The 14,048-nt window shown below is 49.2% G+C and overlaps 1 pseudogene; it reads right to left on the minus strand.

Moving 5' to 3' along the window:
• Window positions 1-963: 963 nt before the first annotated feature.
• LOC139228045 (monocarboxylate transporter 1-like) overlaps window positions 964-14,048 on the minus strand; it is a 29,938-nt pseudogene continuing 16,853 nt past the window's right edge.

Below are 14,048 nucleotides of genomic sequence, written 5' to 3' on the forward strand. Positions count from 1 at the left end.
TTTAACGTGAGGTGACCGTTGCACACCAGCCACCACACGGGCTTGACAGAGCGAGGTCTTGGTCCAGTGGCAAGGGTTGACCAGGACAACTGGAGACCAGCTCTGCTGCACGAACCTAGTGCGCACATATTGCAATGTGGGCTGGCCCGCGCTGCCCCTGGGCCCTCGCCTCTTCTGGGCCCCGAACTCACGCCTCTCCCGGGAGGATTGCATTGGAGGCTGTTCAGAGAAGGTTCACTCGGTTGATTCTGGAGATGAGAGGGTTGACTTATGAAGATAGGTTGAGTAGGTTGGGCCTATACACATTGGAATTCAGAAGAATGAGAGGTGATCTTATCGAAACATATAAGATAATGAGGGGGCTCGACAAGGTGGATGCAGAGAGGATATTTCCACACATAGGGGAAACTAAAACTAGGGCTCACCTATTTAAAACTGAGATGAGGAAGAATTTCTTCTCTCAGAGGGTTGTAAATCTGTGTAATTCTCTGCCCCAGAGAGCTGTTGAGGCTGGGTCATTGAATACATTTAAGGCGTAGACAGATTTTTGAGCGATAAGGGAGTAAAGGGTTATGGGGAGCAGACAGGGAAGTGGAACTGAGTCTATGATCAGATCAGCCATGATCTTATTAAATGGCGGAGCAGGCTCGAGGGGCCAAATGGCTGACTCCTGCTCCTATTTCTTATGGTCTTATGACTGAGGGGGTGGAGCACTATAAGGAGGTCTGAGAGAGAGGGTACTGAGAGGGGGGACTGGGAGTGGGGGGAACTGGGGGGTAGGGGCGAGACAGCCATCGGGAGGAGGGGTCGCGTTATCGATCGGGGAGAGGGGGGGTGCGAGCAGTGGCCATCAGCGGCTTGCGGTTTCAATGTGAGGCTCGGGACTGCTGCACCTCCCGACTTCCATTCCGGTTAGTGTTATTTACACACCTGCTCACTGGGTGGTGGCCTGTAGTGGCCCCTTTAAGGACCTCGGGTTAGGCCGCCAGCAGACCTGATGTTCCCAAACTCAGCAGATCTGGCACCCACTGTCTTCTGAGTCATTCGGTAACCAGGGCCGCAGGCTGGCCTTAGGCCCCATAGCAGAGGGCCAAACGCCTGTTTCAGGCATGGTGCATGGATGCTGCCTTTGATGTCTTTACCAATATGGCGGGTGTTGGAAATCTGGCTCACTCCACCTGCCAGATTGGACACCCGTTCTACGTCATCAGATTTCTCGGCCTTTGAGTTCAACACGTAGAGTGCGCAAGGACTTGTCGCTGTGATGGAGGGGCACAGAGTGAGGGGGCAGCACAATCTGCCCAGTAGCAGGGTCTGCTCTTACTGGGATCTATGGCCTCGCCCCTCCTCAACTCTGTAACCTCCACCAGTCCCGCAACTCTCCAAGATCTCTAATTCTGGTGTTACACACGGCAACCCACTTCTTCCGCTGCTTTACATCCAGCAGTTCCTCCAATTCTGGCCCTTTGAGCATTCCCGATTTCCATCACTCCATTGGTGGTCGTGCCTTCAGCTGCCGAGGCCCCAAGCTCTGGAACTCCCTCCCTAAACCTTTCCCTTTCTCTCCTCCTTTAAGATTGTCATGTATTCAACAGTCATTGTAACCCAAGTATAAACTGACCTAAGTTGTACACCGTGAGAACACTGACCACTAGGGGGTGAACTTGTGGGAGACACTCCTAACCTGGACTTTCAGGTATAAAAGGGGATGCTCCACCCACCTTCTTCACTTCAGTGCTGGCTAATAAAGGTTACTGGTCACAGAGTGATCTTCTCTCAAGTATGGGCCTCGTGTGCATTTGTATTGTATAGTAAGGACATATTATTGGCGACGAGAAACTGGGATTTAAACCACGCGACCATGGCCACTAGCAGCACAGAAGAGAGGTACTGTGTTGGTGATGATTGGGACGACTTTATTGAGAGACTACAGCAAAGTTTCGTCACTAAGGAATGGTTGGGACAGGATTCGGCCGACAAACGCAGGGCTCATCTCCTGACGGTTTGTGGATCCAGGACGTACTCCCTGATGAAGGACTTTCTAGCGCCAGAGAAGCCGGCGGACAAGACTTTTGAAGAGCTCAGTAAGTTGATCGGGGAACACTTTAAACCGGCGAGCAGCATGCACATGGCGAGACACCGGTTTTACACACACCGGCGGTGAAAAGGGCAAAGCGTTCCAGACTTCGTGGCAGACCTCCGGCGACTGGCGAACCGATGTAAGTTCCCAGATACATGCAGAGCGGAGATGCTGCGAGACTTTTTTATTGAGGGCATTGGGCACGCTGGGGTTTTCAGGAAACTGATTGAGACCAAAGACTTGACCCTGGAAACGGCGGCTTTGATGGCCCAGACATTTATCTCAGGGGAGAAAGAGACCAGAATGATGTCTGACAAAAATCTTGGTTTAAATGCAGCAAATGGACAGGGAGTCAACATTGTTAACGCTGTACACAGTTCTCCAGGCAGACAAGGGCAATTGGACATGCCCCAGCATGTAGTCGAACCCAAAGGGGGAATTCAACAGAGACAATGGCTAGCTGAACGGCGATTCATGCCATCGCAAGGGACAATGCGGCCAGTAATGGGGCCATCAACACCTGTCAATGGTGCGCTTAAAGACAGTTACAGAGACAATCAGAGACGATCGACTGATAATGGACCTTTTGTTTCCAACAACGGCTCATGTTGGAGGTGTGGAGGCAAACACACAGCCAGAGCTTGCAGGTATCAGCAATATACCTGCAGAAATTGCAACGTCAGCGGTCACTTGGTGCGTATTTGCAGGAAACCTGCAGCCAGGCTGATGTACGAGGAGGACGGGCCCGATGTAAGCCCTACGAGGCCAAATGGACACTGGGGGAAATCGCTGGAAGCTGAAATTCAGCGAGTTCATGTGGAGCACCTATACAGTTCATACACCAATAATGATGAAAGTGCTCCTCAATGGCATCCCAGTATCAATGGAGCTAGACACGGGAGCCAGCCAGTTCCTGATGAGTATTATAGAAACATAGAAAATAGGTGCAGGAGTAGGCCATTCGGCCCTTCGAGCCTGCACCGCCATTTAACAAGTTCATGGCTGGTCATTCCTTCAGTACCCCTTTCCTGCTTTCTCTCCATACCCCTTGATCCCCTTAACCGTAAGGGCCATATCTAACTCCCTCTTGAATATATCCAATGAACTGGCCTCAATAACTCTCTGTGCAGGGAATTCCACAGGTTAACAACACTCTGAGTGAAGAAGTTTCTCCTCATCTCAGTCCTAAATGGCCTACCCCTTATCCTAAGACTATGTCCCCTGATTCTGGACTTCCCCAACATCGGGAACATTCTTCCCGCATCTATCCTGCCTAGCCCCGTCAGAATCTTATACGTTTCTATGAGATCCCCTCTCATCCTTCCAAACTCCAGTGAATAAAGGCCCAGTTGATCCAATCTCTCCTCATATGACAGCCCAGCCATCCCTGGAATCAGTCTGGTGAACCTTCGCTGCATTCCCTCAATAGTAAGAACGTCCTTCCTCAGACTAGGAGACCAAAACTGAACACAATATTCCAGGTGAGGCCTCACTAAGGCCCTGTACAGCTGCATTAAGGCCTCCCTGCTTCTATATTCAAATCCCTAGGCCAACATACCATTTGCCTTCTTTACCGCCTGCTGTACCTGCGTGCCCACTTTCAGTGACTGATGTACCATGACACCCAGGTCTCGTTGCACCTCCCCTTTTCCTAATCTTCCGCCATTCAGATAATATTCTGCCTTTGTGTTTTTTCCCCAAAATGTAATATCTCCACGTTTGCAGATGACCGTTGCACACCAGCCACCACACGGGCCTGATAGAACTAGGCCTTTATCCAGTGGCAAGGATTAACCAGGATGACTGGAGACCTGCTCTGCTGCATGGACCTAGTGCGCACACACATCGCGGTGTGGGCTGGCCCGTGCTGCCCCTGGGCCCTCGGCTCATCTCGGCCCCATACCCTCATTCGCCGCACCTCCACCACGACTAGATAACCTCTTGTTGGCTGGCGCAGACACGATGGTAAGCACATCATGGAATCTAATACGGCCAGAGTAATCCCCTGGACTAGTCTCGATCGCCTGGATGGGTCGGAGAGGAATTTTCCCAATTTTTTTTCCCCCAATTGGACTGGGGTTTTAAACCTCATTTTTTGCCTCTCCCAGGAGATCACATGGATCCGAGTGAGGTGGAATGTAGGGGGTGGTCTCTGGGGTCAGGTTCACTTCTGAGCAGTTCAAATCACTCCCACTCCCTGGGTTCTAGACTTTGAATTTATTTGGGGGATGTGCCAAAGTGCATGAGACAACTGGTTTGGTGCAAAGAACTTCGATTTTATTAAGGACAAGAAAATACAATGTCAAACTTGTAATCATTCAAATAAAGAACACTATATCACACATTCAAAGGGGTTACAGAAATAATACACCTCCCACCTCCCAATGCCTAACTCTGATTCGGTTAAACTCCAGGGCAAACAGGGACTATGCTCACCAATCCTTTATTGTCAGTTGAAGGTGGTTCACGATTTCGGGGTTCGCTGGACTCTGTAGGTTCTGCTTGCCGTACCCTGAACGTCGTAGAAGACGTCTCACTGCGTAGTCTTCAGTTGGGTGGTGCGGTAGGGCGCGTATTGGACTTATGGGGTGAGTATCCACTTTCTTTCGTTAGCAATAGGTTTCAAAAGTCTCTTTAGACAATGCTTCACCTGTTGGTGGTCAGGACTAGACTGTAGAGTGGACACTTTCGAATCTTCGGTTTCTTCTTTGCGGAGTTTGGTTTCGGAGTTGGCCGATCGCGGTGTTTTCTACGGTACCACGTTGGCTGTGGTCGGTTGCTGCCGCAATGGCGATGTGCGGAGTTACTGGGGCCCATTTCTCTGACGTGGTGATGTTCTTCCTTCTTCTTCGATAGCAGGGCAGTGTGGCCCCGGGAGTGTCGGCGAGGCTGGAGAAGCTAGTTAAAACTGCTGTGGTGATCTCTCTCCCTTCTTGATGCTCGATGATGTTACGCTGCTGTAGTGCATCCAATGCATTGCATAAAACTTCGTGAAAACAGGGCCCCAGTTATACTTTGGGAGCTCTTCTAATCTTCGCGCCAAATCAGCCCTGATTGTTTAATTTTGGCAGGCTTGATATCTCTTTGTCATATTTTGGTGGGCCCATTAATGTTAACCTGTCTCGGATGTGTCGACCTTTTAAATTTGTTTCTTGATCGTGAAAAATTAGTTTTGGTATTTGCAATGTCTGCCTAGGCCTGGGTATTCCATGCGGGCTGGATGTGCCATTGTCATTCTGTATATGCTGGATGGTTTCTTGCTCAGGGTGATGGCTGCTATCTCTGGGTTGATTGTTGCTATGTTAATGTCTCCCGGGGAGAAGGGTTTTCGAGTTTACACAATTCCCCAGACAATTTGTTTAGCTTCAATACCCAGACAGTTTCAATACTCAAAACTAGTTGCTTTGAGGGACAGGCATCCTTTAGTTCTCACCCTTTTCCACACGGACCCAATCTACCATGTAAAAATCCCAAATTCGATTTAAACTCATAGTTTCTTCCCTGTGCACTTTAAGATCCCAAACTTTCGGGTTGATAGTTCCAAATTAAATATTCTTTCCAATGAGTCCAAACACTGGGAGGGGTTTCCGCACAAATTTTGTAACCTTACAGGAGTGCAGAATGTTGCGATACATGGGGTATCTCAGTTTTGTGGTCTTCTACGGCCACGCTCCATTATTCCACATTTTATTTTCAATGCTTGTGTGAAGTGCCATGCAGCTTTACTCCTTCCCTCGGCAAGCTTGGTTTGGAAATTAGGCTGAAAAATTCTGTTATGATGCAAAAGTGATAGCTTCCTTTCCCTTTTATACCAACCGCTTTCTAGGGATCTTGATCCTAGAAACATAGAAATTTACGGTGCAGAAGGCCATTTCGGTCCATCATGTCTGCGCCAGTCGACAAAGAGCCACACAACCATTGGTCAGCAGTCCTGATGGTATAAACCTATGAACACACATAGAAACATCGAAAATAGGTGCAGGAGCAGGCCATTCGGCCCTTTGAGCCTGCACCACCATTCAATAAGATCATGGCTGATCATTCCCTCAGTACCCTTTTCCTGCTTTCTCTCCATACCCCTTGATCCCTTTAGCCGTAAGGGCCACATCGAACTCCCTCTTGAATATATCTAACAAACTGGCATCAACAACTCTCTGCGGGAGAGAATTCCACAGGTTAACAACTCTCTGAGTGAAGAAGTTTCTCCTCATCTCGGTAGTAAATGGCTTACTCCTTATCCTTAGACTGTGACCCCTGGTTCTGGACTCCCCCAACATCGGGAACATTCTTCCTGCATCTAACCTGTTCAGTCCCGTCAGAATTTTATGTTTCTATGAGATCCCCTCTCATTCTTCTAAACTCCAGTGAATAAAGGCCCAGTCTATCCAGTCTCTCCTCATATGTCAGTCCTGCCATCCCGGGAATCAGTCTGGTGAACCATCGCTGCACTCCTTCAATAGCAAGAACGTCCTTCCTCAGATTAGGGGACCACAACTGAACACAATATTCCAGGTGTGGCCTCACCAAGGCCCTGTACAACTGCAGTAAGACCTCCCTGCTCCTATACTCAAATCCCCTAGCTATGAAAGCCAACATGCCATTTTCCTTCTTCACCAACTGCTGTAGCTGCATGGCCAACTTTCAATGACTGATGTACCATGACACCAAGGTCTCGTTGCACCTCCCCTTTTCCTAATCTGCCGCCATTTAGATATAATCTGCCATCATGTTATTGCCATCAAAATGGATAACCTCACATTTATCCACATTATACTGCATCTGCCATGCATTTGCCCACTCACCTAACCTGTCCAAGTCACCCTGCAGTCTCTTAGAATCCACCTTACAGCTCACACCGCCACCCAGTTTAGTATCATCTGCAAACTTGGAGATATTACCCTCAATTCCATCATCTAAATCATTGATTTATATTGTAAATAGCTGGGTTCCCAGCACTAAGCCCGCGAATCTCTTGTGTGGGACCTTGTCAAAAGCCTTTTGAAAGTCCAAATACACCACACTGGATCTCCCTTGTCCACTCTACAAGTTACATCCTCAAAAAATTCTAGAAGATTTATCATAAATCTATGCTGACTTGAACCGATCCTGTCACTGCTTTCCAAATGCGATGCTATTTCATCTTTAATAATTGATTCCAACATTTTGCCCACTACTGATGTCAGGCTAACCGGTTTTTTCTCTCATTTTCCCTGTTTTCTCTCTCCCTCCTTTCTTAAAAAGTGGTGTAACATTGGCCGCCTCCAGTCCATAGGAACTGATCCAGAGTCGATAGACTGTTGGAAAATGATCACCAATGCATCCACTATTTCTCGGGCCACCTCCTTAAGTACTCTAGGATGCAGACTATCAGGCCCCGGGGATTTATCGGCCTTCAATCCCATCAATTTCCCTAACACAATTTCCTGACTAATAAGGATTTCCTTCAGTTTCTCCTCCTCGCTAGACCCTCGGTCCCCTAGTATTTCCGGAAGGTTATTTGTGTCTTTCTTCGTGAAGACAGAACCAAAGTATTTGTTCAATTGGTCTGCCATTTCTTTGTTCCCCATTATAAATTCACCTGATTCTGACTGCAAGGGACCTACGTTTATCTTCACTAATCTTTTTCACTTCACATATCTATAGAAGCTTTTGCAGTCAGTTTTTAAGTTCCCAGCAAGATTCCTCTCATACAATGTTCCCTCTCCTAATTAAACACTTTGTCCTCCTCTGCTGAATTCTAAATTTCTCCCAGGTTTGCTGCTTTTTCTGGCCAATTTATATGCCCCTTCCTTGGATTTAACACTAACCCTAACTTTCCTTGTTAGCCACAGTTGAGCCACCTTCCCCGTTTTCTTTTTACTCCAGACAGGGATGTACAATTGTTGAAGTTCATCCATGTGATCTTTAAATGTTTGCCATTGCCTATCCACCGTCAACCCTTTAAGTATCATTTGCCAGTCTATTCTAGCCAATTCACATTTCAAACCATCGAAGTTACCTTTCCTTAAGTTCAGGACCCTAGTCTCTGAATTAACTGTGTCACTCTCCATCTTAATAAAGAATTCTATCATATTTTGGTCACTCTTCCCCAAGGGGCCTCGCACAACAAGATTGCTAATTAGTCCTTTCTTGTTACACATCACCCAATCTAGGATGGCCAGCCCTCTAGTTGGTTCCTCAACATATTGGTCTAGAAAACCATCCCTAATATTCTCCAGGAAATCCTCCTCTACTGTACTGCTACTAGTTTGTTGCTAATAGCCCAATCTATATGTAGATTAAAGTCGCCCATGATAACTGCTGTACCTTTATTGCACGCATCCCTAATTTCTTGTTTGATGCTGTCCCCAACCTCACAACTACTGTTTGGTGGTCGGTACACAAATCCCACGAGCGTTTTCTGCTCTTTGGTATTCCACAGCTCTACCCATACAGATTCCACATCATCCAAGCTAATGTCCTTCCTTACTATTGGCAGACAGTTAAAGAGCATCTAGCCCAACCAGTCCGCCCCACACACACACACACACTTATACACACATACTCATCATCACAGGCGGTCCGTCGAACGAGGATGACTTGCTTCCACGAGTTCACAGGTGTTTCGATGAAGGACCTGATGTTCCAGTCCTGAACTCCAATTGAGGGGGTGGAAGATGCCTGTGCGTGGATTTTTTTAACGCGTGGTGACCGTTGGTTCGGTATTCACTAAGGAGGACACAAACAACCTTCCGGATATAAAAGGGGTCAGAGGGTCTAGTAAGAAGGAGGAACTGAGGGAAATCCTTATTAGTCGGGAAATTGTGTTGGGGAAATTGATGGGATTAAAGGCCAATAAATCCTCAGGGCCTGATGGACTGCATCCCAGAGTACTTAAGGAGGTGGCCTTGGAAATAGCGGATGCATTGACAGTCATTTTCCAACATTCCACAGACTCTGGATCAGGTCCTATGGAGTGGAGGGTAGCCAATGTAACCCCACTTTTTAAAAAAAGGAGGGAGAGAGAAAACAGGTAATTATAGACCGATCAGCCTGACATTGGTAGTGGGTAAAATGATGGAATCAATTTTTAAAGATGTCATAGCAGCGCATTTCGAAAGAGGTGACATGATAGGTCCAAGTCAGCATGGATTTGTGAAAGGGAAATCATGCTTGACAAATCTTCTGAAATTTTTTGAGGATGTTTCCAGTAGAGTAGACAAGGGAGAACCAGTTGATGTGGTGTATTTGGACTTTCAGAAGGCTTTCGACAAGGTCCCACACAAAAGATTAATGTGCAAAGTTAAAGCACATGGGATTGGGGGTAGTGTGCTGACGTGGATTGAGAACTGGTTGGCAGACAGGAAGCAAAGAGTAGGAGTAAATGGGTACTTTTCAGAATGGCAGGCAGCGACTAGTGGGGTACCGCAGGGTTCTGTGCTGGGGCCCCAGCTGTTTACATTGTACATTAATGATTTAGACGAGGGGATTAAATGTAGTATCTCCAAATTTGCGGATGACACTAAGTTGGGTGGCAGTGTGAGCTGCGAGGAGGATGCTATGAGGCTGCAGAGTGACTTGGATAGGTTAGGTGAGTGGGCAAATGCATGGCAGATGAAGTATAATGTGGATAAATGTGAGGTTATCCACTTTGGTGGTAAAAACAGAGAGACAGACTATTATCTTAATGGCGACAGATTAGGAAAAGGGGAGGTGCAACGAGACATGGGTGTCATGGTACATCAGTCATTGAAGGTTGGCATGCAGGTACAGCAGGCGGTTAAGAAAGCAAATGGCATGTTGCCCTTCATAGCGAGGGGATTTGAGTACAGGGGCAGGGAGGTGTTACTACCGTTGTACAGGGCCTTGGTGAGGCCACACCTGGAGTATTGTGTACAGTTTTGGTCTCCTAACTTGAGGAAGGACATTCTTGCTATTGAGGGAGTGCAGCGAAGGTTCACCAGACTGATTCCTGGGATGGCGGGACTGACATATCAAGAAAGATTGGATCAACTGGGCTTGTATTCACTGGAGTTCAGAAGAATGAGAGGGGATCTCATAGAAACGTTTAAAATTCTGATGGGTTTAGACAGGTTAGATGCAGAAAGAATGTTCCCAATGTTGGGGAAGTCCAGAACCAGGGGTCACAGTCTGAGGATAAGGGGTAAGCCATTTAGGACCGAGATGAGGAGAAACTTCTTCACCCAGAGAGTGGTGAACCTGTGGAATTCTCTACCACAGAAAGTTGTTGAGGCCAATTCACTAAATATATTTAAAAAGGAGTTAGATGTAATCCTTACTACTAGGGAGATCAAGGGGTATGGCGAGAAAGCAGGAATGGGGTACTGAGGTTGCATGTTCAGCCATGAACTCATTGAATGGCGGTGCAGGCTCGAAGGGCCGAATGGCCTACTCCTGCACCTATTTTCTATGTTTCTATGTTGCACACCAGCCACCACACGGGCTTGACAGAGCTAGGTCTTGATCCAGTGGCAAGATTAACCAGGACTACTGGAGACCTGCTCCGCTGCACAGACCTAGTGAGCACACATATCGCAGTGTGGGCTGGGTCCGTGCTGCCCCTGGGCCCTCGCCTCTTCTGGGCCCCATACCCTCATCTGTCGCACCTCCGCCATGACCTCATGCCGCTCCTCCGCCATAAACATTCACTGCATCTCGCCACAAACACTTGCTGCTCATCCGCCCCAACTTTCCCACTCCTCTGTACCTGGGTCCTGCCAATGTTCCTGCCAACGCCCAAAATGGCGACCAGGGTCTAGGCCACCATCAACAACGTCCCTTTAATAGACTATTTTAGTTAGAAGTGGAATTTTTTGTATATATCAACTAGTGTGCTTTTGAGCTGCTCTTTCTGTTTCTGAACAACTAGTCTAAGTTCCAGTTCATTTTCCAAAGCAGCTTCTTTTTCGCAGACCTGAAGCTTTAAGGCAGATTGCTGCTGCGGACCGTGTGGACAGCAGCTTATACTCGCTGCATCCGGTTAGCGCTCATCACTCCCACAACAGGCTGCCCGAGCTGCCGGCTTCCCAACCAACCCGCGTTCGAATGCAGCTCGAGCACACACACTCACACTCTCACTCACACACACTCACACTCTCTCACACACTCACTCACACTCACACTCTCACTCACACACACTCACACTCTCACTCACACACACTCACACTCTCACACACACACACACACACTCTCACTCACACACACTCACACCCCCACACTCACACACACTCACACTCTCACTCACACACACTCACACTCTCACTCACTCACTCTCACACATACCCACACACACTCACACTCTCACTCACTCACTCTCACACATACCCACACTCACCCACACTCTCACTCACACACACCCCCCACACTCACACACATACTCACTCACTCTCACACACACTCACACTCTCACACACACATACTCACTCACTCTCACACACACCCACACTCACTCACACACATACTCACTCACTCTCACACACACCCACACTCACACACACACATACTCACTCACTCTCACACACACCCACACTCACTCACACACATACTCACTCACTCTCACACACACCCACACTCACACACACACATACTCACTCACTCTCACACACACCCACACTCACTCTCACACACACCCACACTCACTCACACACACACACACACACCTTACCTAGGAGCGGGGGACCCAGTAGCATGGGTCAACACTCCACGATAGTGAGCAGCCCCACCGCGCTGGAGAACCTTTGTGCCCCCACCATATCCATCAGGGCCTCGAACAGGACGGAGCTGAGCATGCTGAAGGCGAAGGTGGAGAAGATGGCGTAGATCACCAGGCCGACGTAGTCGGTGGCCAGGGGCATCATGATGTGGCAGATGCCATTGTACACAACGGAGAAGGAGAAAAAATACTGCATCTTGGGCCTTACCCACTTGGTGTTGGCCGGCAATCCCACAGACGGGCGGGCGAACATGTCCACGAAGGCCAGGATGGAGAGGAGGAAGGCGGCCTTGTACTCGTCAATGTGCATGTTCTTGGCGTAGGAGGACAGGAAGACAAGGGGCGCGAAGAGGCCGAAGAACATGATGACGTTGCCCGACAGGTAGATCAGGAAGCCCCGGTGTTTGAAGAGCGAAAGGTCCATGTACTTGCTGATGGTCTGGAAGATGCTGAGCTTGACCTTGGGCTGGCCAGTCAGAAGGTCGGAGTTGGCCCCGGCCTCGAGCTTGGCGTCCTCCGTCGATTTGGCCGGGCCGGTTTGCTGGGGTCCGATGGGCCGCATGAGAGCGCCGGCTACGCAGCAGTTGAGCAGGATCCCCCCCAGGATCAGGAAGCCCCCCCGCCACGAGTAGTGGTCAAAGAGGTACTGGTTGAGAGGAGCCAGCGTGCTGAGGATCACCGGGCTCCCGGCCATGGCTAGCCCGTTAGCCAATGGCCGCTTCTTGTAGAAGTACTTGCCGATCATGGTCAACGCCGGCTGCAGGTTGAAGGCGAGCCCAAGACCTGCACAGAGAGTGTTAGAAAAAAAACAATCAGCTTCCGCTAACCATCACGCCACATAACAATTCTAGAACCAGGGGTCACAGTCTCAGAGTAAGGGGTCGGCCATTGAGGGCAGAGATGAGGAGGAATTTCTTCATTCAGACGATGGCGAATCTGGAATTCTCTGCCCTAGAGGGCTGTGGAGGCTCCGTCGTTGAGTATATTCAAGGCTGAGATCGATGGATTTTTGAACTCTCGGGGCATTAAGGGATATGGGAATCGGGCGGGAAAGTGGAGTTGAGGTCAATGATCAGCCATGATCTTATTGAATGGTGGGGCAGGCTCGAGGGGCCGAATGGCCGACTCCTGCTCTTATTTCTTATGTTCTTATATAATTCCACACTCATTTTTAAAACCAAGGAGATGGATCTCTGAAAGGGAGGTGTGTTCTAAATTACATAATGTTGATATACAGGGTTGTCCTGGGCCAATATTTATCCCTCAATCAACATCATTAAAACAGATTATCTGGTCATTATTGTAGTGTATGGAGAAAGAGTCAGACTGAACACTGTGAGCTCAAAGTAATTGTGACCTTAGTCTTTTATTGCAGGTCTCCAGAGTGCCTCTCAAACCTCTCCAGCCAATTAGCGCACAGCAAGCTCCCACAAACAGCAATGTGATAATGACCAGATCACCTCTTTTAGTGATGTTGATTGAGGGATAAATATTGGCCCCAGGACACCGGGGATAACTTCCCTGTCCTTCTTCGAAATAGTGCCATGGATCTTTTACTTTCAACCAAGACAGCAGACGGGGCCTCGGTTTAACGTCTCCTCTGAAAGACAGCCCCTCCGACAGTGCAGCGCTCCCTCAGTACTGCCTCTCCAACAGTGCAGCACTCCCTCAGTACTGCCCCTCCGACAGTGCGGCGCTCCCTCAGTACTGCCCCTCCGACAGTGCGGCGCTCCCTTAGTACTGCCCCTCCGACAGTGCAGCGCTCCCTCAGTACTACCCCTCCGACAGTGCAGCGCTCCCTCAGTACTACCCCTCCGACAGTGCAGCAGTCCCTTAGTACTGCCCCTCCGACAGTGCAGCAGTCCCTTAGTACTGCCCCTCCGACAGTGCAGAACTCCCTCAGTACTGCCCCTCTGACAGTGCAGCACTCCCTCAGTTTGCCCTTCCAACAGTGCAGCTCTCCCTCAGTATTGCCCCTCCAACAGTGCGGCACTCCCTCAGTACTGCCTCTCCGACAGTGCAGCTCTCCCTCAGTATTGCCCCTCCGACAGTGCGGCGCTCCCTCAGTACTGCCTCTCCGACAGTGCAGCGCTCCCTCAGTACTGCCCCTCCAACAGTGCGGCACTCCCTCAGTATTGCCCCTCCAACAGTGCGGCACTCCCTCAGTACTGCCCCTCCGACAGTGCGGCACTCCCTCAGTACTGTCCCTCCGACAGTGCGGCACTCCCTCAGTACTGCCCCTCCGACAGTGCAGCA

The sequence above is a fragment of the Pristiophorus japonicus genome, chromosome 17, assembly GCF_044704955.1.
Source record: "Pristiophorus japonicus isolate sPriJap1 chromosome 17, sPriJap1.hap1, whole genome shotgun sequence".
NCBI lineage: Eukaryota > Metazoa > Chordata > Chondrichthyes > Pristiophoridae > Pristiophorus > Pristiophorus japonicus.